Source organism: Crocodylus siamensis, chromosome 12 (assembly GCF_052110815.1).
Source record: "Crocodylus siamensis isolate JL-2025a chromosome 12, ASM5211081v1, whole genome shotgun sequence".
Lineage (NCBI taxonomy): Eukaryota > Metazoa > Chordata > Crocodylia > Crocodylidae > Crocodylus > Crocodylus siamensis.
The window spans coordinates 24,013,567-24,037,784 of NC_143406.1; the positions used below are offsets into that span (position 1 = coordinate 24,013,567).

Below are 24,218 nucleotides of genomic sequence, written 5' to 3' on the forward strand. Positions count from 1 at the left end.
CTCTGATTGGCTGACGGAAACAGCCAATCAGAGTACTCCAAGCTTGGGGGCGTGCCGCCATGATTCTGAAGCTGTGCTGGGCACTGGACAGAGGGTGGACCAGACTGCTCCCTGCAAGACCGGACAGGGCGTGGGGGAGCCCTGTGCATGCCCAGAGGAGCGTATTACTTCAACCTGGCTTGCCTGACTTCTGTAAAGACTGGGTGCTTTAGTGGGGTTTTTTGAGCCTTTTATCTAATAGCTGATTGAATCAACTGGAGGTGTTCAAGAAGAGGTTGGACAGCCCCTGGTCAGGGATGACGTAAGCAAAGCTATGCTTATTATGGGTGTTTTCCATGCTTCTGGGCTTTGCTGGTTACCTTTTGCACCCCCCCCCCAACTTCCTGCTATACGTGTCAGGGTGTTTTTAAGCCTTCCCAGAAGCACTGGGTGTTGGCTACAGCCAAGGCTGGGAACTTTGACTGGGGTGTGCTAATGCTTCTGGTGGGACCAAAGCCAGAGGTTCCTGGCTACAGAGTCTTGCCCCTCCACTCAGGGTCAGACCAATTACCATTTTTGGGGTCAGGAAAGTATTTTACTCCATGATATCAACTGTTAGGGTCTCTGGTGAGGGGTGTAGCCCTCTACCCAGGATATCTTGAGCATACTGTTACCTGTGTGCTCTGTGTTCCTGGGGAACCCTGGCGCAGTACCCAGCCTGTATGAGTCATGAAGGACATAATCCTCCCCCCCCCACCACCACCACTTGTGCCTGAACCAGAACTGATCAAAAGAAGGACTTACAAAAAGCAATGAAGATGCAGTGGGAAACACACCTAAACCCCTCTGGACAAAGTTGACAGGCGACTCCCCTGGTCTCATCTGCATTGAAGATGGGACAGGGAGGCATCTCCATTAGCACTCAGAGCAGAGAAAAGAGATTCCAAGGCAAGAACCGCACTGAACTCTGGGGCCAGAGAAGCGGGGGAGCACTGCATGATGGGGGATCTCTGCTGCAGATGTTAATCAACCCATGCCTGCATACACCAGGCCCAGCAGTTCTTCTTTTGCCCCTAACAGCTGAGTAGTTAAGACACTCACCTGGGAAGTCCATTACCGTTTCTAGCCCCTTGCCCACAGAGTGTTTGAATTTGGCTCTCTGGCTTCTTAGTACAGCACTCTAAACACTAAACCACAGGTCAGGTATCCATTTATACCTTCTCGTGCTTCTTTTGAAACTGGCCCTATAGGCAGCCACAGGAGGGAAGTACGTAGGAGATATGTGGAGCCAGAAGAAAATGAGCCAGTCAGAGGATGTGTAGCTCAGTGCAGTGACTGTTCCTCTAACAAGGTAGCAGGGGGTCCTATGTTGTAACGTGGAGCCGTGCTCAGGGTAAGGCAGAAGCTTCGCCTTGCACCATTATCCATCCATTTTTCTCATGACTAGTAAATACAAGGGGGAGTGGCTCAGCTTCAAAAGGAGACTTTCAGAAAGGTCTGGGTACTGCCTGACCTGTGGCGTAGTAGTTCAACCATTATACTGGTAAATCAAATGCCTTCTGAGCAAAGGGGGCCTGGAATCCAGGTTCTCCTCCTTTCCAGGTGAGTGCCCTAGCTATTCAGCTCCTGAGGGAAAATAAAGATGGGAAAGATGCTGCCCTCCTCTTCCACCATCTTGTGGCAAGCACGTGTGTCCAGGCTGTGGATGTGCACAGGCTTATGTATCCAGGAAGAGAATTTTTATCAGCATTTCTGGCACGGACAACAAACAATGCCATAGAGATGACCAAACCTTAAGACAGCCAGGAAAGGAATAGACTGCTATCCATGGTGCCTTGACTGAGATAAATTTAAGTTCCTGTCTCTAATTAGGGTTGGCCTTATGGGTGGGCAATGTGGGTTACCACCCAGGGCACCATGGTCAGGGGGACATCACACACACACATACCTCCTGAGCAGTCTGTGCTCACAGCAGCACTCTCCCCTGACCCCGCATCCCAGCTGATCCGCTGCCCCCCCAGCCCTCCGCCAACCCCCCAAGGAAGGAGGCGCAGTGCCCAGCCCAGCTTCCCCCTGCCTCCAGGCACTGCTCAGGAGTAGGGCTGGGCACATGCAGGTGAGGTGGCATCTGCTTCAGTCTGCCTCCTTTGCTCCCACACAGCAGCAGTGCAAGGAAGGAAATCTCCCGATCCAGCCCAGCAGCTCCCCCTGGGGCTATATTTCTTAAACTTTTGCTAATAATACTACATTATTAAACTTAAAGAAAGGGCACCAAAATAAAAGTTTACCCAGAGTGCCATTGTTTCGGACTCTGTGCAGACTCAGAAAACACAGTGTCAGCCATACAGTATTCATGCTTTTTAGATTTTACCCCCATAACTAAAAAGCTAACATAATATATTTTTTAAATAAACCTTCTAAATCTGCAGCAGATTTCTCTGGCAAGGGATACATTCTGTGATAAACTCCACAGCTATAGACATGGGTTTTGGATTATAGCAGGCTGCTAATATGTTTCCTACACATCTACAGTGATTTGTCTCAATCTAAACCACAAATTCCATTATAGTAATAGCTGATGGACAATAACATCCCTTTGTAGAGCAGTATCAATAGAGGCCCCAGGAAGAAGCTAGACATGACAGAGGAGACAAAATGAGTTGTAGACAAATACTTCCCTGGATGTCAATAAAGTTTCAGGCTCAGCTGCATTTTATTTATTGTTGTCTCAAACAAACATAGTGCAGAGTGCTCCTTTGGACTCTGAATCATCTTTTTCAGAAGAGAGATTTCATGTGAAAAGTAGTGGCTTCTAATCATAGCTGGAACCACTGATTATAAATTAATCACAGCTCTGAGTATGAGGCCTGCGTGAAGCAGCTAGTTTCATAGTTTCTAGGGTCAGAAGGGACCTGAGCAGATCATCAAGTCCAACCGCCTGCCATGGCAGGAAAGTACTGGGGTGAAATGACCCCGGCTAGGTTTCATAGTTCATAGTAGCTAGGGTCAGGAGGGACCTGAATAGATCATCTAGCCTGATCCCCTGCCACAGGCAGGAATGAATGCTGGGTTCACAAGACCCCAGACAGGTGATCATCCAGCCTCCTCTTGAATTTGCCCAAGGTAGGGGTGAGGACCACTTCCCTGGGAAGTTGGTTCCAGATTTCTAACCTAACTTAGTTAGGTTAGTTGGTTCCTAACTTTAAAATATTCCAGATTTCTAACCTAACTTAGTTAGTTAGTTGGTTCCTAACTTTAAAATATTGCCTTCTGATCTCTAACCTAAGCCTATTCTCCATCAGCTTATTACCATTGTTCCTCATCACCCCAGGTGGTGCTGGGGAGAAAAGGGCTCTTCCTATTTGCTCTTGATCTCTCCTGATGAGTTTGTAGGCAGCCACCAGGTCCCCCCTCAGCCTCCTCTTGCCGAGGCTGAACAGGTTCAGGTCCCTCAGTCTCTCCTCATAGGGCCTGTCCTGCCGCCTTCCCACCCAGTGCGTGGCCCTGCTCTGGACCCTCCCCAGGCTGGCCACATCTCTTTTGAAGTGCGGTGCCCAATACTGGACGCAGTAGTCCAACTGCGGCCTGACCAGTGTTCGCTTCGGATTTGGCCAATTCGGGGGACAGTGATTCGATTCGGTGATTCAAAACACTGTCCCAGATCGATTTGGCCAAATCTCCAAATCAGCCTGGCCCATCTCCCACAGCCTGGCAATGGCTGCCCTGCCCACCCCAGCTTCCTGCTCTTTGGGGAAAAAAAGCCCCGGCTCATCAAGTGCTGCCGGGCAGGGGGGGATCTCTGTTGCCCCCCACTGCCCCATGCTGCATGGAGGACTCTGCACAAGCCCCACAACACCCCCGCCCCCCCCAGCCCCCTCACAGCTGCCCTTCCTGGACCAGCTCTGGCCCTTTCAGGAAAAAAAAACAAGAAAAAAACCCAGACTATGCTCTTGCCGGTGGGGGGAGATCCCTGCTGCCCACTGCTGCCCTGTGCCACATGGGGGGCTCTGCACAAGCCCCTCAAAGCCCCAAGGCCACTGCAGGAGTGAGTCCCGGGGCTTTTCTCCATTTTTTTTCTTAAAAGGCCGGAGCTGGCTCAGGCAGGGCACCTGTGATGGGGCTGGGAGAGTGAGGAGGGGATCAGGGGGCTCATGGCAGAGCCCCCCATACAGCATGGGGCAGTGGGGGCAGCAGGGATCATCACCCCCTTTGCCCAGCACCACCCGGTGAACACTGGAGCTTTTCTTTAAAGCACTGGGAGCTGGGGCCTGGGGGATTGGGCAGGGGTCAAGGGGGGAGGCAGGGAGGCTGACAGGGATCCCCCCGTGGTCCCCTTCTTGCTCCCCCAGCCTCCCCGCCCCTGCCCCTATTACTTACCAGCTTGGAGTCCAGCTGCAACTCCCTGCTGCAGCCACCAGGGACTGCCCAAATCATCAAAGCTCTCCAAATCTTTTCCAAAGATTCAGAGAGCTTTGAATCATTTCAGACCTTTAAACTGGGGCTTTCAGAGCCACTCTAATTAACGTGCTGCACCCCCACCTCCAGAGCATGTAAAAGTGCCCAGTGTCAGCAAGTTGGCACAAGCATTCCCCACATTGCTCTACCAGTTCACTTTAATCTTACCTGTTTCACCCTTTACTGTTCAATTCTGGGATATTCCAAAATGTGGCCAATCTCCTTTAATCCAAACCTGCAACCCTTTCCAAGTGCTTCCCAAACTTTTCCTCAGTATGGCTCCATTTCCTCAACACGGCTCCTCACTCCCAACCCAAAGCCCCCCCATCCCCATGACCCCACCTACTGATGTTGCAACCCCATTTGGAGTCATGACCCATAATTTGGGAACCGCTGGTCTAGACGGCCGCAGGCTGAATTCAGCCTGCCAATCAACTGTGTCCAGCCCGTGGCTGCCCGTGTGGTGCTCTGGATGGGGCTGAGCTCCTCCCATTCCCACCAATGCACTGTCCTGGCCGCAGCCCCAGCTCTGGCCCTGGCATTGGCCCAGGCCCAGACTCAGGCCTGGCCCCAGCCAGAGCACACAGGTCCCCAGCACTGCTGCGCCCACTGTTGCTGCAGCCATCCAGTTACTGCTTGGCTCCCGCTTTCTCCAGCAGCTCCTCCTCCTGCCTCTGCTGTGCTGCTCTGGACAGCAGGTGGTGCAGGGAAGTGACAGCGGCTGTGTGGATGCATCCCAAAACCACATTCCCAGCCAGGCAGGGGAGAAGCTGCATCCAGGAGGCTCCTGCCCCAGTACCTGGGCTCCAGCTCCAGCTCATGGCTGCCTTCCACACACTCAATCACCCGGCACAATGAGCAGCCACTGGAGACTGGCCAAGTGGGTGGAAGGTAGCTGGAAGCTGCAGCTGGAGCCCCATGTACTTAGGCAGAAGCCCCCCAGCACAAGACAGTCTGCCTTGGGAAGAAGCAGACAGGGCTCGGCCCCATGTGGAACACCACAGGGGCAGCCATAGGCTGGCCTGGGGAGGCTGAACTGCACCTACACTGCACCACCCAGGTCAGCTCTACTGCATATGTATCCTGCCCCCTCCTCCCTCCCTCCCCTCAACCCTGGCCAGCTCCTGGGACCTAGCACACAGACAGCACCCCCACACACACACATCTCCCCACAACCCTACATACACCCTTACACCCATGCACCCTCCCACAACCCCCCGACACACCTACTCCCCACACTCCCACATTCCCACTCCCTCTCACACCACCCAAACACACAAAAGTAAAACTTTGAGTTATTATGCAATCACCTCTACATACACTACTCAAAAAAAACATAAATCAGGACAAAGATTATTTTTTTAAATAAAATATGTTATAGTAGGTGTTTGATTTTTAATACATGATTTGGGTTTTTTATCTACCACTTGTTAAAATGATAGCTTCTGTAAGATGTTATATGTGCAGCCCTTGACAGCTGGCCAAAACTTATTAAGTGTCCCACTAGTTGAAATAATTGCCCACCTCTGGTCTAGACTTACAACTGAATCAAGCTCTTTATTTTGACACTGGCATCTATTGCCAGTCACTCATTTAGAAATCATCAAGCAGACTTGACACTGTTCACTCCTGCTGTGTGTATGAATCTCCTATATGAATATGACTGGAGTGTAGTATACATTTAAAAGGCTTGCATTAAAATATACATGTCACAGGACGGGGCCCAGGAGTGGCTGTGATTTCTCCTGCGCCCCTACCGTGCCAAGTTGCCCTTCTAGCATCCTCGTCTTGCCCGCCACATCTTTGCTGTTTATATAATATTAATGGGAGGCTGCCTTTCCTGGGCTTCTCAGACCCGGTGCTCTTGCCCTCTACGGATATCTCTTGGTGCACCCCCCTAGGGCATCGCATGGCTCCTTCCGCCCCCAATACCACGCCCAAGCCTTGCCAGTGTTCCAGATGTTCTCGTGTCTTTATTTACACGCCCTCTCCAGGGCCTCTCCAGTATACACGCCCTCTCCAATATATGTGACCCCTTTGGGCTTCTAATCGCATGCCCGCCCTTCTCCGGGCCTCTTCAATGTACGCGCCCCCTCTGGGCTTCTATTCGCGCTTGTCCCCTCTCCGGGCTTCTAATCGCACGCCTGCCCTTCTCCCGGGCTTACTCGCGCACTCACCGTCTTCTGAGGCTTCTTGATAGGCCCACCCCTCCCTTCTGGAGTTTGCCCAATATACTCACCCTCACTGGGGCCTATGCCTCACGCTTCCCGCGCTCCCTCTCACTGGGGCCCATGCCTCGCACTTCTCACGCTCGCCCCCTCTGGGGCCTATGCCTCGCACTTCTTGCGCTTCCCGCGCCTTTTCGCGCTCTCGCCTCCTCTGAGGCCTATGTCCGCGCTCTTCGCGCTTGGGGCTCAGGTGGCCTATAGCCGTCCCTTGCCCTCTGACCCTTCTTCTGGGTTGTTCACCCCACTGGTTTTTACCAAATACCACCCTCACAGGGCTGGGGTCACAACACCCCAAACGCAACGCCACCCCAGCACCAAACTGCCGTGCCTTGCCTCTGGCACCAATCACTGTGCCCTCCCTGGGCACACCCCAAAACACAGTGCCCTCTGCGCAGCCAGGAACACCCCCCCCGTTCTGCTGGGGTGCTCCCCTGAGGCCTCCTCCTTCCCCTACAGCCTCACCCAGTCCTCCGGTAACACCATCACCATCAAAACCAAACTCAAAGCCATGCCAACTGGCGGTAACCCAAAAGTCAGCCTACCGGGTATAACATCCCATGCCACCCTGGCTCTCCATCGAGCCTCCCTGTCAGAGGCCTCTCCATCTCATCAGCACGTGGGTGCTCAAGCACTCAGGCAGCTCTGCCTTGCTCTGCTCCACAGCAGAGCTCCTGCCTCTCAGCCTGTCAGAGGGGAACTGCCTTCTGGCCTCAGACTAGCTGCTTATAATGGCCAGGCCCTGCCCCCTTTCAGTCAGCTGACCTTATCTGTTGCCTAAGCCACCTCAGCTGTACTGCCCTGCTGATTGGCAGCCATGCCCTATTACCAATGCCAGTAGCAGGCACCCTAGTGCCCTGCTACAATACATTTAAAAGCAAAATTGTTTTCAACAGAAGAACAAGTTACAAAGGGATTTTCTGTGTCATATCTTGGTAGTAGCCATATTCACTGGTGTATCCCCAGCCCTACCAGATGACTCATGACCTCTCCTTGGAGAATCTAATGTGTTTTATATCAGGAGACAGCATAAACTATTAGTACCAGCTGGGGTCATATGCGAAATCCAGGCCCTTGAACCAGGCACTCAGATCTCGGACATGACTCATCTGTACTCCAAAGGTCAGAGAAGGCCTACCAGGCTCATTATGTGAAAGCCAAGAGCTTGCTCTGATCATTATTGATCAGCCATTTCCTCACGTGGGTAGAAGACTCATTATTTTTATGGAATTATAGAATAATAGAAAATTAGGGCTAGAAGGGACCTCAGTAGGTCACATCTAGTCCAACCCCCTGCTCAAAGCAGGACCTCCCCAACTAAATCATCCCAGCCAAAGCTTTGTCTACTCAGGTTTTAAAAACCCCTAAGGATGAAGATCCCACAGTCTTTCTGGGTAGACTGTTCCAGTGCTTTACTATCCTCCTAGTGAGAAGGTTTTTCCTAATACCTAACCTAAATTTCCACTGCTGCAACTTTAAACCACTCCTTGTTCTGTTATCTGCCACCACTGAGAACAGTCTAGCTCCATCCTCTTTGTAACCACCCTTATAGATACCGAAGAAAGGAAATGTGCCTGTTAGGTCATCTATATCAGGACCAAGCTGTTCCCTACTATATTTTCTTTATCACTTTGGCCAGTAGTGTCCTACATACATCCATCGGTACGGCAGCTGCAGAAAATGTTTCACAGTTGTCTGTACATTTAAAACCACTTTCATCACTATGGTATTCAGACACCCTCTATGGCTAGAAGTCCTATCAATCTTAGGACCTTGTCACACCATTTGCAACAGTTTCAAGTCATTGGAATGTAGTGACCTATTAAAGTTAGTAAGTCTTAAAAGATAACTCTTCCCTGAAAGGAAACAACTTTACAACGCAGGAGGGCACTTAGCATATGCTAAACTGCTTGAACATACATCTGCTTGTGTTTTTACTGAACTTAGTAAGTATAAAGTTGAATGTGTGACTGTGACAGAACCAGGGCCCTGGGGTGGCCATGACACCCCCATGATCATTCAACCCCTGCTCCCACATTGGCTCCTCTGGTATCCTCCCTTTTTCCCTCACCTGCCACACCTTGATGTTGTCTTATAAGATTTTGGGAACCTGCCCCCAGGGTCCCAGAGTGAATCCATTCTAGCTTTGCCTTGCCCCTCAGACACTACACTGCGGCTCTCCTGGCCCTATTAGTGCCTCAGGGCACTAGTTGCCTTATGGATTCCCTGGGGCCTTCTTCTGCCCCTCTAGCCATGCCCATGCCTCATAGATCTTACTTTTAAGTTGTTCACTGGGCCCTCTGGCCCTCCTGTCAAACACTCCAGTCAGCTTGCTGGGCATCAGGCCCTGGCAAGGCTCTCTTTTCCCTGGGCCCCTAGCCCTAGTCCTTCCCAGGCTTTGGCCCTCTTGGCTTAAGCCTCCTCTGGCCTCAGCCTTCCACTCTCTGGGCCCCTGGCCCCCGTACAGCTGCTGTAATTTTATCTCTTCCCTCTGGGTCCCTGACCCCAGACCAGGCTGCTCCCAATGGTCTTGGCTCTTCTAGGCTCAGCCTGCAGTAGCCCACCACCCTCTGGGTCCTTGATGCCAAGCTAGGCTGCCTAACCCTGGCTTTAGTTCTCCCACTCTTGGCCTAATGCAGCCTCTTCCCCCTGGGTCCCTGACAGTAGGCTAGATGAGGAGTTGTTAGCTGGAGTTACACACACCCCTGGGGGTACTTGGACTGATTTTAGGGGGTACACATGGATGAGCAGGGATGGAGTACCACCGCCTCCCAGAAGCAGGGCTGGGGCAGGGTGAGGGCAGCAGCACCCTGCTATGGGGTGGGGAAGCTAGCAAGTGGCATCTGCCACCACCACACACCAGCCCAGCGAGCTTCCCTGCAGAGGGGTGCCACTGCCCTCACCCCAACCTGGTGAGCTTCCCTGCCTGCTCCTGGGAAGTGGTGGCGCACTGTCCCTGCCTCCCCACTCAGCATCCAGCCTCATCCCCCTCCCCCATCCACCCCACTCAGCATCCGGCCGCCAGGGTACTTAGACTAAAAAAGGTTGAAAACCCCTGGGCTAGGCTGTCTGCTACTGAATGCCCACCAGGCATCCCTCCATAGCCTCTGTTTCTCCCTCATAGCCACAACCCAGTCCTCCAGTCTAAAAATGAATCAGAATATAAATATCAGCAAGCTGCTTTACAACTGAAAGTCACTTACTCTGGGTCACTTCCTCTCCTGCAAACCGTAAGTCCCTCTTAGCTCTTTCCTTGCAGGTATAGGACAGCCCAGTTGCCTGCCAGTCCCTCCACTTCAGCCATCTCCTGCAGAAGCTCCTCTTCCTGCAGCCTACAGGCTCACTGCCACACATTTGTATTTTCACAGACTTACATTTGTATATTGGCTTCTATTCTACATATGAGAGCACACAAACACCAACAGACTCTCTTTATGCCTGAAGAATGGTGTTTGTGCCTGAAAGCTTGCAAAGAACAATTGTTCCAATTATTTAGTTGGTTTAATAAAAGATATCACATCTACCCAAAAGATTTTGTCTGCAAAAAAACACCAAAACAAAACCAAAGAACACCCCTACACTTTACCAGAAGAAGCAGTGGGTTACTTCAACCCAGCTATTCAGCATCTGTCAAGATTGGGCACTTCAGTGGGGCTTTTTGGCACTTCTAGATAAAGCTGATTCAATCAGCTTTATCTAGAAGTTAAATAAATACTTAAATAAAATAAAAGTTAAATTAAATTAAAAGTTAAATTAGTTAAATACTATTAGATAAAAGTGCCAAAAAGCCCCACTAACTTTACAGATGATACAGAGCTGGGCTGAACACACTGCCTCTTCTGGGCATGTGCAGGGCTCTGCACTGAAATGCATGAGGTTAAAAGTGAAGTGCCAGGGTTTTTTGGGTTTTTTTACATCTGCAAGCACCCACCAAAAAAAAAAAAAAGTTGGTGCCTATGTCATCTAATTCTGGGCTGTCTAGATGTCTGCCCTTAGTTTTTTACCATAGGGCAGCTCCTAAATAGTTACTCCCCAGGGATAGCTCCTATCCCTGTTTTTTCTGGCCTGCTTGCTTCCTGGCAGCTGACCTTTGCCCAGCTGCCAGCCCCACACAGCAAGCATAGCCTGCGGCAGCATCGCCTTAAAATAAGAGAAGCGTCTTGCTCTCTGTTACAGTGACACCATCCTGTCCGTTCTTCTTGACATCCATCCTACTTCCATTTCTTAATTTCATTTGCTAACTGCTGGTTACCCTTGAACAAGTGCTGTCACTAATCCAACTGATAAATAATTAGTTCTTTCAATCCTCTTTCCATAGCAAATCCTATCAACCTTCTGATCTTTTCTCTGAACTTTCTCCAATATCTTTGTGATGAGGAGGTGCTCAGTTTTCCAATGAAGTTTCCTTGGATTGAGTTTTTTTAAAATACGACAGCTGGTATGACATTTTAGCCAAAACCTCTTTCTTTTGCAAATTCCCTGTTTGGGAGGTATTCTTTTCAGTATTCAGTAACAGTGCTTTACTAAAAATAGTTGCCTCATGGGTTCCTCTAGGAGCAAATCTCCTTTCCCTTTGGGGGATTTGCTTGCAGTCAGACTGCAGCAGGTCATGATCCTGAGTGAACAATAGAAGAGCTCTTGATGTACAAGTGAGGTTGACAACTTCCTTCAGGTTTAGAAGCAGCAGCACTTGTAATGGCAGGAAGCAAAGGCGCTAGCTTGCTCTAGATGGAAGGAGCACTTCTCCAATAACCACATATGGACCGAAGCAGCAGCTGTGCCACTTCTATGAAATAATTGAAGTTACTATTTTCAATCCCTTAAAAAAGCTCATCAAAAACAGGTAACTGTACTGAGTGCACAAGCAAGCTTTGTGGGAGTGGAAGCTTAGAGAGAGAACGTGAAGGGCACACAAGGATATGCACTGAGAGAACAAGGAAGGTACAGGAATCACAAGTGAGTCAAACTAAGAGAAACAAAATTATTTGCTAACAGAAGGGGTATCAAGGACTGCACCTGTCTCACACATTATAAAACACGCCAGCTACCCTGCCTCATCTAATTATATCTAAAGCAATAGCTCTGATACATTCATGTTGCTAGGTAACAGACTGACATTCTGGCATTCAATCATGTACTTGCTCCATGTTAGAAAATAAAACTACCCCACTTGATTATGACATTTAAAAATGTAAAATTATCCAAATACATAACAGGATCACATTCCCCTCAGTACAGGTAATGGTATCCTTTGAGTTACTTTAATATATGTCCACAGTATGTAAGTCTACTCAGCTCTTTTGACTCCTGCTGAGCTGCACACACCTGAGGATTTGGCCCAGAATTTACCTGTTAAAATGAATCATTGCCATTGTTTCATTCATCAGTGTCACTTGGAAAGATCTTCTTCTTCCAGCTGAGATGAACTAAGAATGACTCCCTTACTGGCTTACTTGACAAGGTTGTCTGAGGACCACAGGTGTTCTGCCTGGAGCCAGGAATATGATGTCCACTTTCAGCCAGTGAATCTCCCCAACAGATAGGGAACTCAGTGGGTGGTTAAACCTGCTTCAGTGTCTGATGAGGCACATTTCCTTAGTGTTGTCTTTAAAGGTAACCTGCAAATGAAAATACATTAGCTAGAATTCTTCTTGCATCTTTGTCATCAACTCCCTATTGTCTTTGTGTTTTGCTTTTCTACTTATTTTTACATCATGAATTCAGATCTTGATCCTTTGACTACATTGGAGAACAACTAGAGTTATGACATAACCACACCAGTGAAATTTGATTAACTGAGAAAGGAAGTAATTCTTATATTTCCTTTCCCTTTCCTTTCCTTTCCCTTTTTTTCTTTTTCTTTATTATTTTGCAGTTCTATATGACGTATATGGGAGGAAAGCTCTTTTTCGAGACTGAAGATCTTTGTTCTCAAATCAGGTCTGAGAAAATTTTAGTCCACTTCCATCATACATCCAGCAAATCTTCCAGCAAAAGAGATAAAGCATCTTTGTTATTTCTTATGTAAAAAAAAGAAAACAGGAATCCATCTGAATCATCCATTTTTGCAGGCTAGAGGCATAAGAAAGTTCCATACCAAATTCATGCATAAAAAAACAGCAATTAGCTCAGACCCATCTTTTTTCCAGGTCACTTTTCAGACACTATGCAGAAAAGGAAAGGTGTGGCTAAAGAGATGGTCTTCTCAGTTCTTGCCAAAATGTAAATCAAAAGTGAGCCTGTTTCCCTTCCCTCCCCCCTCAACTGTTTAGCCAATAAATGCAGCAGGGATCATACAAACAGCAGGTTTGCCAAAGAAATGAGTCTGAGCAAGCCACAGGGGGTGCCTATACATGTGCAGTGAGGCTACTCTGACACCCTGTAATTAATCGAGTCTGCTAGAGTGTGGTAATCAAGTTGATTAATCAAGTCTGCTGGAGTGTGGTGATTACCATGTTCCAACAGACTCCAGTATCACATGGATGCTTTAATTAGTGCTGGTCTCTTCCGTGCGGCCTGGCTCTGCAGGGAGCAGAGATCTGCACCGGGGTCCCCCCTCCACTGCTGCCCACCCTTGCGCAGCCCTGGATCTCTGCTCCCTGTGGAGCCAGGTCACGTGGCAGGGACCAGCATTGCCCTGCCACACGACCTGGTTCTTCAGGGAGCAGAGATCCGTGCCACGGTCTCCTTGCTGCCGCTGCCCGCCCCATGCAGCTTTGCATCACCAGGGCACTGCAGGGCAGGCAGTGGCGGTGAGGAGACCCCTAGCGTGGATCTCTGCTTAACCGAGTTGCACGGCAGGTAGCAGCATACAGCTGTTTCCCTGCAAGCTTGGCTCTGAAATTCCAAAATTTTCCAAAACATTTCTGAAATGTTTTGGATGCTTCATTTTGTTTTGGAAATGTTTCTGAACCTTCCGTTTTGATTCAGATTTGGTGTTTCAGGTGCTGAAACAGCACCAAACACCTCAACATCTTCATTAACGATGTGGACATTGGTATCAGAAGTGGACTGGCCAAGTTCGCTGACAACACCAAACTTTGGGGTAAAGCATCCACACCTGAGGACAGGAGGGTGATCCAGGCTGACCTTGACAGGCTCAGGAAGTGGGCAGATGAGAACCTGATGGTGTTTAACACCGAAAAATGCAAGGTTCTCCACCTTGGGAAGAAAAACCTGCAGCATGCTTGTCTATGTGGCAGTCCTATCCAGGCTAGCACTGTGGACGGAAGAGACTTGGGGGTCATGATTGACCACAAGATGAACATGAGCCATCAATGTGATGCTGCGGCTAGTAAAGTGACCAAAACGCTGGCTTGCATCCATAGATGCTTCTCAAGCAAATCCCAGGACGTCATTCTCCCATTGTACGTGGCCTTGGTGAGGCCGCAGCTTGAGTTGTTACCAGATTTGCCCGTCACTTTGGGGTGTGCTCATTTATCAGGGATACGTTTCTAGGGGCTTTGTAATTCTATCAATGTGCTGCTTGTATTACTTGTGTTTCTACATGGAGTTGTATATCTCCCTTCTGCAAGTCCTCACCCCCAGTGGAGCTACCTTTCAGGACTCAGTTTCAGTGGGCCTGGGTTCCTCCAGCCACCAAATCAGTCAAATACACACACACAGATTAACATGACATGCCTGACCCGAGTGGGTTGATCAGCACATACAGGCTGACACCCTCATGTGCTAGGAATCAGTTCATTAAGGTAACAACAAAATGTAATCAGACACAAGCACACAGGTGAGCAGAATACCTCTGAATCCAGCTGGGTGTCCAACTGACACCCTCATGGGCCAGCATTCAGTTCATTAGGGCACATCTGAGCTAAACTGGGCCAATCAGCCTATATAAGCTGATCCCCTTATGTGTCTCAAACTCAGCACATCCCAATCAAAGAGAGAGAGAAAGAGGGAGAAAGACAAAGAGAGTGAGCAAGAGCTGGGATCTCACTGTTCCAAGGCACTCGGGTGATTTGTAGACAAGCAAAGTTTCTAACATGATCGTGGAAAGGAGATGATCTGTTTCTCTCAGCTTCTTGAGAATAATAGCAGATGATGTCAGAAAGATTTCTTTCTCTCCTGAAGCACACTGTTTGCTGCTTTACAGCTTTCTTATACCCTTAATCTAGCCTCTTCAAAGCATTCTTTTAATTGCGTAAATCAAGAGGGCCCCAAGCCATAATTGACAGGGAAAATGGTGTTATATAAACAGTTTAAATTAATTACCTTTTTCAGTGACAAGGGCTTATCTGGTTTGGAACATCTCAAGAAACTGATTAACAACCAGGAAAAACATCGAGTTTTAAGGAGTAACCAGATACCTAGGAGCCAGCTTGAAATTATTATGAATATAGAAGAAAGGATACCACATTGTTTCTTTTCAGATGGCTTAGCTATGCTTGCACTGCGAAGTCAGCATCAGTGTTTTGTATTTTACCTGTTGTGAATAAGCCTCAGCTTAGCATGACTTTTCCAGATCTTACTGTAGTATTTAAGGGGATTACTTGGAGTGTTCATAAAATTTGTGGGGTGGACTTCCACTAGTCATCCCAGGAAAAGTATGGCAGCATTTGTGGTCAGAGTTCCAATGGGCTGAACACTATGATGAACCCTTAACCATTGTTCAAATGTTGCCCATACCCACTCTGACTCTGTTTTTTGCCTCAGCATTCCCTAAGCCGGTGACCAAGTTTTAGTCAATCAAGTTTAAATGGGTCTCCCATACTGGGACTGGGGAATGCACGGCCCAAGATGCCTATTAAACTTTACTTCTGCTTAGTTCTGGATAGATGAGGTGTGTGTATGGGGGGCGGGGATGGAAAAAGTCCTTTGTAAGTCCAGCAAGCTGGGTGCTAGGGATCCCTCAGGAACACAGAGCTGACAGGTAACAGAGTACTGCATCCAATTCCAGGCTCCACAGTTTAAAAAGGATGTGGAGAAGCTTGAGAGAGTCCACAGGAAAGCCACATGCATGATCAGAGGGCAGGAAAACAGGCCTTATGATGAGAGGCTGAGAGCTATGGGACTCTTCAGCCGGGAAAAGCACACATTCAGGGGTGATCTGGTGGCTGCCTATGAGTTTATCGGGGTGTTCACCAGGATCTGGGGGAACATGTGTTCACCAGAGCGCCCCAAGGGATGACAAGATCGAATGGTCACAAACTCCTTCATAACTGTTTCAAGCTGGACATAAGGAAGAATTTCTTTACTGTCTGAGCCCCCAAGGCTTGGAATAGACTGCTGCCGGAGGTGGTTCAAGCACCTACTTTGAACGCCTTCAAGAGACATTTGGATGTTTATCTTGCTGGGATCCTATGACTCCTGGTGACCCTGGGAATGCTGGGGCAGGGGGCTGGACTCGAAGATCTTCTGAGGTCCCTTCCAGCCCTAATGTCTATGAAATCTATGAAATCCACGAAACCTCCAAAATGAAATGATTGCCGAAATTTCACACAGCCCTACTTTAAATCCCAGTCTTCTTGACACTTTTTTTTTTTAAATTAACCTCATCTGAAAGCTGAAAGGAAGAAAATAGCTATTGCTTCTTAGGGCCTTAAATATGCTGTGTGGGAACTCAGTTTACAAGTTGTTAAACTGCTCTGGAGCACTTACTCAATCCTGAATACTGGTTTTGTTCAGAAATTTATGGAAGCCATAACGTCTTATACTTACCAAGGGGAGTATGCCAGTCACAGTGTACACTCATTAGACAAAACTCTGAGAGCAGAGCCCAGTGCCTGGGAAAACAGCAGCCCATGTATCAAGTGGAATATCAAAAGCTGCTGTCTGATCACTCAGTGGATAAGCTTGAAAAGCTATTTAAGATGAGAAATCATTCTCAAGCTGGTGGATTTCTAAATCTATCTTGCCTAACAGAGCAGGCAAGGAGAGATTAGAAATCTAATCATTTGCAGCATGGAGCAAGAAGCAGGGAAATGCTTCCCTTCTAAACTGGACTTCCTGGTTCTAAACTAAGTGCTGTTACTCCCCACTGAAGCCAAAAATTGTAGTGTCATCCCAAACTGGCCTCCCAGGTTTTTAGTTTCTAGTTCAAGATGCTATGGGCCTCTCTTCTATAGTGAGCACCCAGCACACAGGCAAAGCCCAGGGGAGCAGGCGAGCACTCCCCATCACTGTCTATCAAGCATACATGGTTTCTTGTTATTTAATCCCAAGCTTGAGGGATCCCAAATCACTTGTCAATAATGAAAAACTTTGATCTTATTTTTATCACTAAAGTCAACATATGCATAGGGAACAGAGGAAAAGGGGCCAGAAATGCAAAGTTATTTTCCAAAGAATAATTGTATTCTGTATCAAAACTCTTCAGTGAATGGCTTCCTAGCCAAATTTAGACCTGAAATAAACAAGGCATCAAGAAGGTCATTTGGACTTCTAAGTACTAATTATGTATCTAGATGACAGGTGCCTTAATAATTAAATAGAGACATGAAGTGTAAAGTTCTGAGAGAATTAGTTCTCCAGGGCAAAGAGTACCCATGTGTTAGGTGCTTGTATAGCACCCAGCACTCTGGGGCTGATAGATAATCTTAATCTTAATCCTAACCCTAACCTAACCCTTGCTAATGTGGAGTACACTAAATGGCATGATGCTATGTATAAGATGGTGGTGAATCAATTGCCTTATAATAAAAAAATCATAATACTATCAGCCCTTTGTGAAAATACAGGCCACCACCAGTGCTGAATGATGACAAAGAGCATAACATTTATTGGGATAGAATAACCTTCATAGACCAGACTGTACTACACAACCACAAGGCATCATAGGTATAGCTAAGTAAACCAGGACAGTGCTACCTACTCATAAACACTACTGTATTTCACTGTGCAGTGTTCCACTAGAGAGAGATTGGGAAAATACCACCATCTGGTCATAGAAGTGAAGGTGACCTCTGATCATGACCTACTATGGCCTGTACTCATATCAGTACATGCTGAAAACATCATCAAGACATAGAATCACAGAAAGATAGGGCTGGAAGGGACCTCAGGAGGTCATTTAGTCCAGTGATGCTCAACTCCAGCCCATATACCAAATCTGGCCTGTAAAACCATGCCATCTGCCCCTCAGGGCTACCCATGGATCCAGAAATTTGTGGGGGGGAAGGGGGTAGTGGTGGCTGCTCCCCTGCTACCAAATTTCCAGACCTGTGGGGAGCCCTGCAGTATGGAAAATGTATGGTCTCCATGCTAGATTGGCCCAGTGCATAAGGTCACTCTGCAGCCAGACTGGGCATATGGAGTTGGGCCAGCGCATAGCTGGATCCAATGTATGGGGTTAGGCTGCCACATGGTCACATCCAGCACTTAGGGTAGGGCTGGCACATGGCTGCGTCTGGTACACAGGGTTGGGCTGGTGCTTGGGATTGTGCCCATGGATCAACCTTGCATGGGATCTGGCCCATGGACTGATCCCACACCATTCATCTGGCCTTCAGGCCTGGAAAGCTAGGCACCTACTCTATCCCCCTACTCACTGCAAAGCAAGAATATCTAAATCACCCCACAAGTTATTTAATCTTCTCTTAGAATCTTCAATGGCTGAAATTTCACAACCTACATTCACAAATTGTGTAATTTCACAAATCACACAATTTTAGAACCATCTGTCACCAGGACCCCTTGACACATGAGGTCTACTGCCTGCCCGGAGCAAAGATTCAGGACATGACTGGGATGATCCAGGCCATGATCCAGCCCACCAATTACTACCCCATGGTCCTAATCCATGTGGGTACTAATGATGCAGTCAGGAGAAGCCCTGATCACCTGATGATGAAGTACCACGCTCTGGGGGACATGCTGACGGAGATAGGGGCACAGGTGGTATTCTCTTCTGTCCTACCAGTGAGCGGACGTGGAAGATGACACGAGACCTGCATCAGAGAGACCAGCTGGCGGCTTCAGGAATGGTGTCTCGAGGCGGGCTTTGGCTTCCTAGACAATGACCTGCACATCAGGATGAGAGACGTGCTTGGGTGGGATGGGCTTCACCTTTCCCCCAAAGGTAAGCGTGTGTTCTCTTCTAGGTTGGCGGATCTCCTCTGGCAGGCTTTAAACTAGGCTTATCGGGGGAAGGGGAAGATGAGGTCAGAGGAAAGTCTTGGACCACTCAACCAAGTGTCACCCACAAGAACAGCCCAGCCTAGATCGACGATCAGCAGAACAAATACCCAGGTAGGCAGCAGGGACCAGGGCAGTACTGAGATTAGGGGGCCAGTGCACGCATCTTCAGGAGGCCTCAAATGCCTCTACACAAACGCTCGTAGTATGGGAAACAAGCAGGAGGAACTTACCGTCCTGCTAGCTGACACCATCCCAGACATAATGGGGCTCACAGAAACGTGGTGGGTCCCAACGCACGACTGGGCAATGAATATTAAGGGCTATAGGCTGTACAGGAGTGATAGGACAGGGAGGAGAGGTGGGGGTGTGGAGCTCTACGTCAAGAAGGAATACACATCCTCATCAAGTAGCACAAGGTCAGAGGAGGGGCACATGGAAGTGCTCTGGGTTAGAATACAAGGAAGTCGAAGGGAAAGGGACTTAACGGTGGGGGTCTACTACAGACCACCCAACCAAGGGGAAGAGCTAGATCAGAAATTCTTAAGTCAGCTCACAGAGGTAGTTAGGTCAAAGGACGTGGTCATCATAGGTGACCTGAACTTTCCAGACATCTGCTGGGAAGAGCAGTCAGCCAGGTCTGACCACTCATGTAGGTTCCTAGCCCAAATGCAAGACCTCCGTGTAACCCAGGAGATGCAGAGCCCCACCAGGGGAGATGCCTTGTTGGACCTGGTGCTGGCCACGGGTGACAACTGGTGGTGGGGGCTGTGGGTGCTCGACCACCTGGGCGACAGCAATCATCGCCTGCTGGAATTCACCATCCAGCGAAAGGTGGCAAAGGCATGCAGCAAGGCAGCAGCCTTGGACTTCCGGAGGGCGAACTTCAATGAGGTAACGAGAATAGTCGGGGAGGCACTGAGGTCCTGGAGGGGAGGGGAGTCGGGTATCCAAGAAGAGTGGTCATTCCTTCCAATGATCCTCCAAGCTCAAAGGGAGGTAATCCTCACACAGATCAAAAGAGGCAAGAGGGCGCAAAAGCCCCCACGGTTCACCAAAAGCATACGGGAATGTCTCCTAGCTAAAAGGGAGGTGCACACCCAATGGCAGGGAGGGGCCATCACCAGGGAGGATTATACTGCAGTTGCTCAGGGATGTAGGGGGACAGTCAGGAAGGCCAAGGCGGAGATGGAACTGGGACTAGCTTCCCAGATTAAGGACAACAAGTCCTTTTTTAAATACACAGGGGGCAAAAAGAAGGGTTACGTGGGGCCCCTGCAAGACACACTAGGAAATCTGGTTGTCACACCAGACGACAAAGCTAACCTATTTAATAATTTCTTTGCCTCCATTTTCCTGAGCAGGGACCGGGTCACCCCACATCCCCACTGGGACCCCCGCAAGCTCCAGGGGAGGCGTATCTAGGCCTAGGGTCAGTGAGGATCTAGTCAGGAAACTTCTGGAGGGACTGGATGTATTTAAATCAGCTGGTCCGGACGATCTCCACCCTAGAGTGCTGAGGGAATTAGCTGAGGTCATTGTGGGACCCCAGCATGGCTTTACAAGCACTTGTGGTGCTCTGGTGTGGTACCAGAGGACTGGAAAAGGGCCAACGTGGTTCCCATTTCAAAAAAGGAAGGAAGGAGGACCCAGGAAACTATAGGCCAGCTAGTCTTACCTTGATCCTGGGGAAGTTTTTTGAGAGAATTATCCTGGCGCATGTCCACGAGGGGCCAGCAGGGGAGATTATGCTTAGGGGCAACCAACACAGGTTCATTAGAGGCAGGTCCTCTCAGACCAACCTGCCGGCCTTCTATCACCCGGTCACCAAATCCTTAGATGCAGGGGTAGCAGTGGACATAGTCTTCCTGAACTTTAGGAAGGCCTTCGACACCGTCTCTCACCCTGTTCTCATTAAAAAACTGGGGGACTGTGGTGTCGACACCCACACAGTCAAATGGGTCACAACTGGCTGGAGGGCTGCACCTAGAGGGTGGTGGTGGACGGGTCATTTTCGGCCTGCAGGGATGTGGGCAGGGGGGTTCCACAGGGCTCGGTCCATGGTCCCGCACTGTTCAACATCTTCATCAGCGACTTGGACAAGGGGGTAAAAAGCACCCTGTTCAAATTTGCAGACGACACTAAGATGTGGGGAGAAGTGGGCACACTGGAGGAGAGGGACAGGCTGCAGTCGGACCTAGACAGGTTACAGGGGTGGACGGATAAGAATAAGATGGGTTTCAACACTGACAAGTGCAAGGTGATGCACCTGGGGAGGAAGAACCAGCACCATTCCTACAGGCTGGGGAACTCTCTTCTCATCAGTGCAGAGGCAGAAAAGGATCTTGGAGTCATTACTGATGACAAAATGAACATGAGCCGACAGTGTGGAGACACAGTCAGGAAGGCCAACCACACCTTGTCATGCATCCACAGATGCATCTCGAGCAAGTCCGAGGAGGTGATCCTCCCCCTCTATGCAACACTGGTCAGGCCGCACCTGTAGTACTGTGTCCAGTTCTGGGCCCCGCACTTCAGGAGGTATGCAGACAACATGGAGAGGGTCCAGAGGAGGGCCACATGCATGATCAAGGGGCAGCAGGGCAGGCCCTATGAGGACAGGTTATGGGACCTGAACCTGTTCAGCCGTCACAGGAGAAGACTGAGGGGGGATCTAGTGGCCATTTACAAACTAGTCAGAGGGGACCAGCAGGCATTGGGGGAGTCCCTGTTCCCCCAAGCACTCCCAGGAGGGACTAGAATTAACAGTCACAAGCTGGGAGAGGATAAATTTAGATTAGACATCAGGAGGCGCTATGTCACTGTCAGGGCAACTAGGATCTGGAACCAACTTCCAAGAGAAGTGGTGCTGGCTCCTACCCTGGCAGTCTTTAAGAGGAGGCTAGATGAACACCTTGCAGGGGTCGTTTGACCCCAGTACTCTTTCCTGCCATGGCAGGGGGTAGGACTTGATGATCTGCTCAGGTCCCTTCTGACCCTACAAACTATGAAACTATGAAACCTCTCTATAACCTGTTCCAGTGCTTAACTGCCATCACAGTTGGAAAGATCTCTCTAATTATCAAAGTTAAATTTCTCTTGTTGAAACTTAAGTTCATTGCTTCATGTCCTGTGGAAATGGAGAAAGTTCATCCTGATAACCAACCTATATTTCCATTTTTTCAATTTAAGCTCTTTACTTCCTGTCCTGTACCAATGGAAACAAAGAATATTCTTTCACCATCCTCTTTATGATGACCTTCTATGTATTCGAAGACTGGTATCAAATCGCCACTCGATCTTCAGAATAAGTTATCCCAGTTCTAAGTGCATTCCCCCAAACCTGAATGTAACACTGTAGTTGAGGCCTCACCAGTACTGAGGAGAATGGAAGAATCACGTCTTGTGCTTTGCGCGTGGTTCTTCAGTTAATACATTCCAGTAAACTATTGGCTTTTTGTTGTAACAAAAGCACTGTGACTCACTTCAGCTTATAGTTCATATAACCTCCCAGATCCTTTTCTGCAGTAGAGCAAGCTGGTCATTCATCAGTTTGTTCATTTGATTGTTCTATCTTAAGTGTAGCACTTTTCACTTGTCATTATTACATTTCTTCTGATTGATATCTGGACCATGTCTCTAATTTATCAATGACTTCTCATTCCATCCTCCAGTGTGTGCCACCCCACCCATCTTCGTGTCATTTGTAAATGTACTGTGTGTAAAGGTAAAACTAAGTATTGACTAAGTATTGGCAGAGCACTTCCAGAAACATTCTAAACAATTATTACATTACCTGATCTTCAATGTTGTTATTATTAGGGGCAGACTAACTGGAAAACCAGTTTACTGGGCTAGCCAGTGGGCATGCTGCTGGTTGCAGTTCTGAAATAATGCTAAGAATTATCTTATGATGTGAATCAAAATCAGCTCCCATCCACAAGCTATAATTATCTTGCTCTTTAATGTCAGCACCCTAGAGGAAAGAAGAGGAGAGAGAACAAAGGGAAAAGGAAGGACAATTCAAGATAATTTTTGTATTTAAGTAAACAACACTTGCTTTAGTTTATAAGACCATGTATGAATATCTTCAGAAAAAACTACTTTTGTTCAAATCATTCCAGATTTATCAAATTACTATGAAGCTCAAGTGCCTCTCCCTGCCTGTTATGTATGTAAGTCTCTGTTAAGCTTTTCAACTAAATTTCATAATGACAGTTTTTCCAGGTCCTTGATTATGTGAAATGTTGTTGGCTTAGGGGTTTATTTTGTTCATTTTTGGTTGCTTTTGGTTTAGGGTTGTGTTAAAAACTGTTCCAAACAGAATGGAGAAAAAAGGAAAAGGGAGAGAAAATGTGCTCTGAATCCCACTCCCTACCCCAGCTGGCTGACCTTTCAGCTTTATGAATGAGATTCTGCAAAGAAGCAGTGGGCAAGCGAGCCAGGACATTGCAAAATCCAAGACATGCCTACTTCAGTGGTGATGGAACTAGCCTGGAGTTCAGCACACATCAGCCCATGTCTCTACTCTGCCAAAGGCTGCCTGGGTGCCTTTAGGCAAGTCATGGAAGGTATAAGAGAAAACTTGTTATGAGGGTTTGTGGAGGAGCCCTGTGCATGAGAACATGTCTGCAAGATGGCCAGCTAGCAGATTCACAAAGCTGGTCACCACCAGTTTCAACCAGTTAGAGCTTGTTTTGTAGTGACCTTGTGACCTCAAGTGGAAAAACCCAAGGCAAGTGGAAATTTCCAAAGATACGCGCGCATATATGCCTAGGTATGCCTATATTTGCATATGTATGACCTGTTGGTATAAAAGGTGCTACCAAACTCTGTTCAGGGGAGCTTTTTGTCTTCTGGGCACTGAGTAACCCCTCTGCAGAGAAATAAATCATCTTGCCGACACTCCTTCGTTCTCTGCCTAATTGATCGCGGTTAGGAACGAGCCCAGCAAAAGGGATGAAATCAGTGCTCTTCAGCGTATGAGCACACCCTTCGGTGTATGGGTGCTATGCAGTAGCTGATCCAATTTCCCCTACAAAGGGCACAGCTATACTGCCTCTCTGCCAGACCCAGAAGTTCTGCCTAGCATGCCCCACAGGCTCACTCTTACTCTGTGCATCAAATTCTGGAAATCAGACATTGGTAGCTACTTTAGAGAGGCACTTAATTGAATGTCCAGATCCACCCTTAGGCTATCTCAGGCATATTTGTTGGTGTGGGCTCAGGGCCACTCAAAGGTAGCGGTTTCATGTAATCTCCAGGATTTGGTTCCCAGAATGTGAGCCAGTGGACAAGGTATGCTTCTTGGCTGTGCTCTCGGGATCACATGAACGTGCCTTTAGGATGAAGCAAAAATGCTGCGGTTCGTTTCTCGGGAGGCGAAGAACTCTCAGACACACTCTATTAGCAACACAAAAGGTATATTTGCAAATAGGGTCAGAGCAAAGACAAAAGACCACACTCTGC

At 48.4% G+C, this 24,218-nt stretch overlaps 1 long non-coding RNA gene across 1 annotated transcript; it reads left to right on the forward strand.

Moving 5' to 3' along the window:
- Window positions 1-109: 109 nt before the first annotated feature.
- On the forward strand, window positions 110-23,647 carry LOC149854789 (uncharacterized). The gene is made up of 4 exons (XR_016438684.1): window positions 110-301; window positions 18,535-18,863; window positions 22,874-22,924; window positions 23,047-23,647. It is a non-coding gene; the product is annotated as an uncharacterized LOC149854789 (long non-coding RNA).
- The last annotated feature ends 571 nt before the right edge of the window (window positions 23,648-24,218 follow it).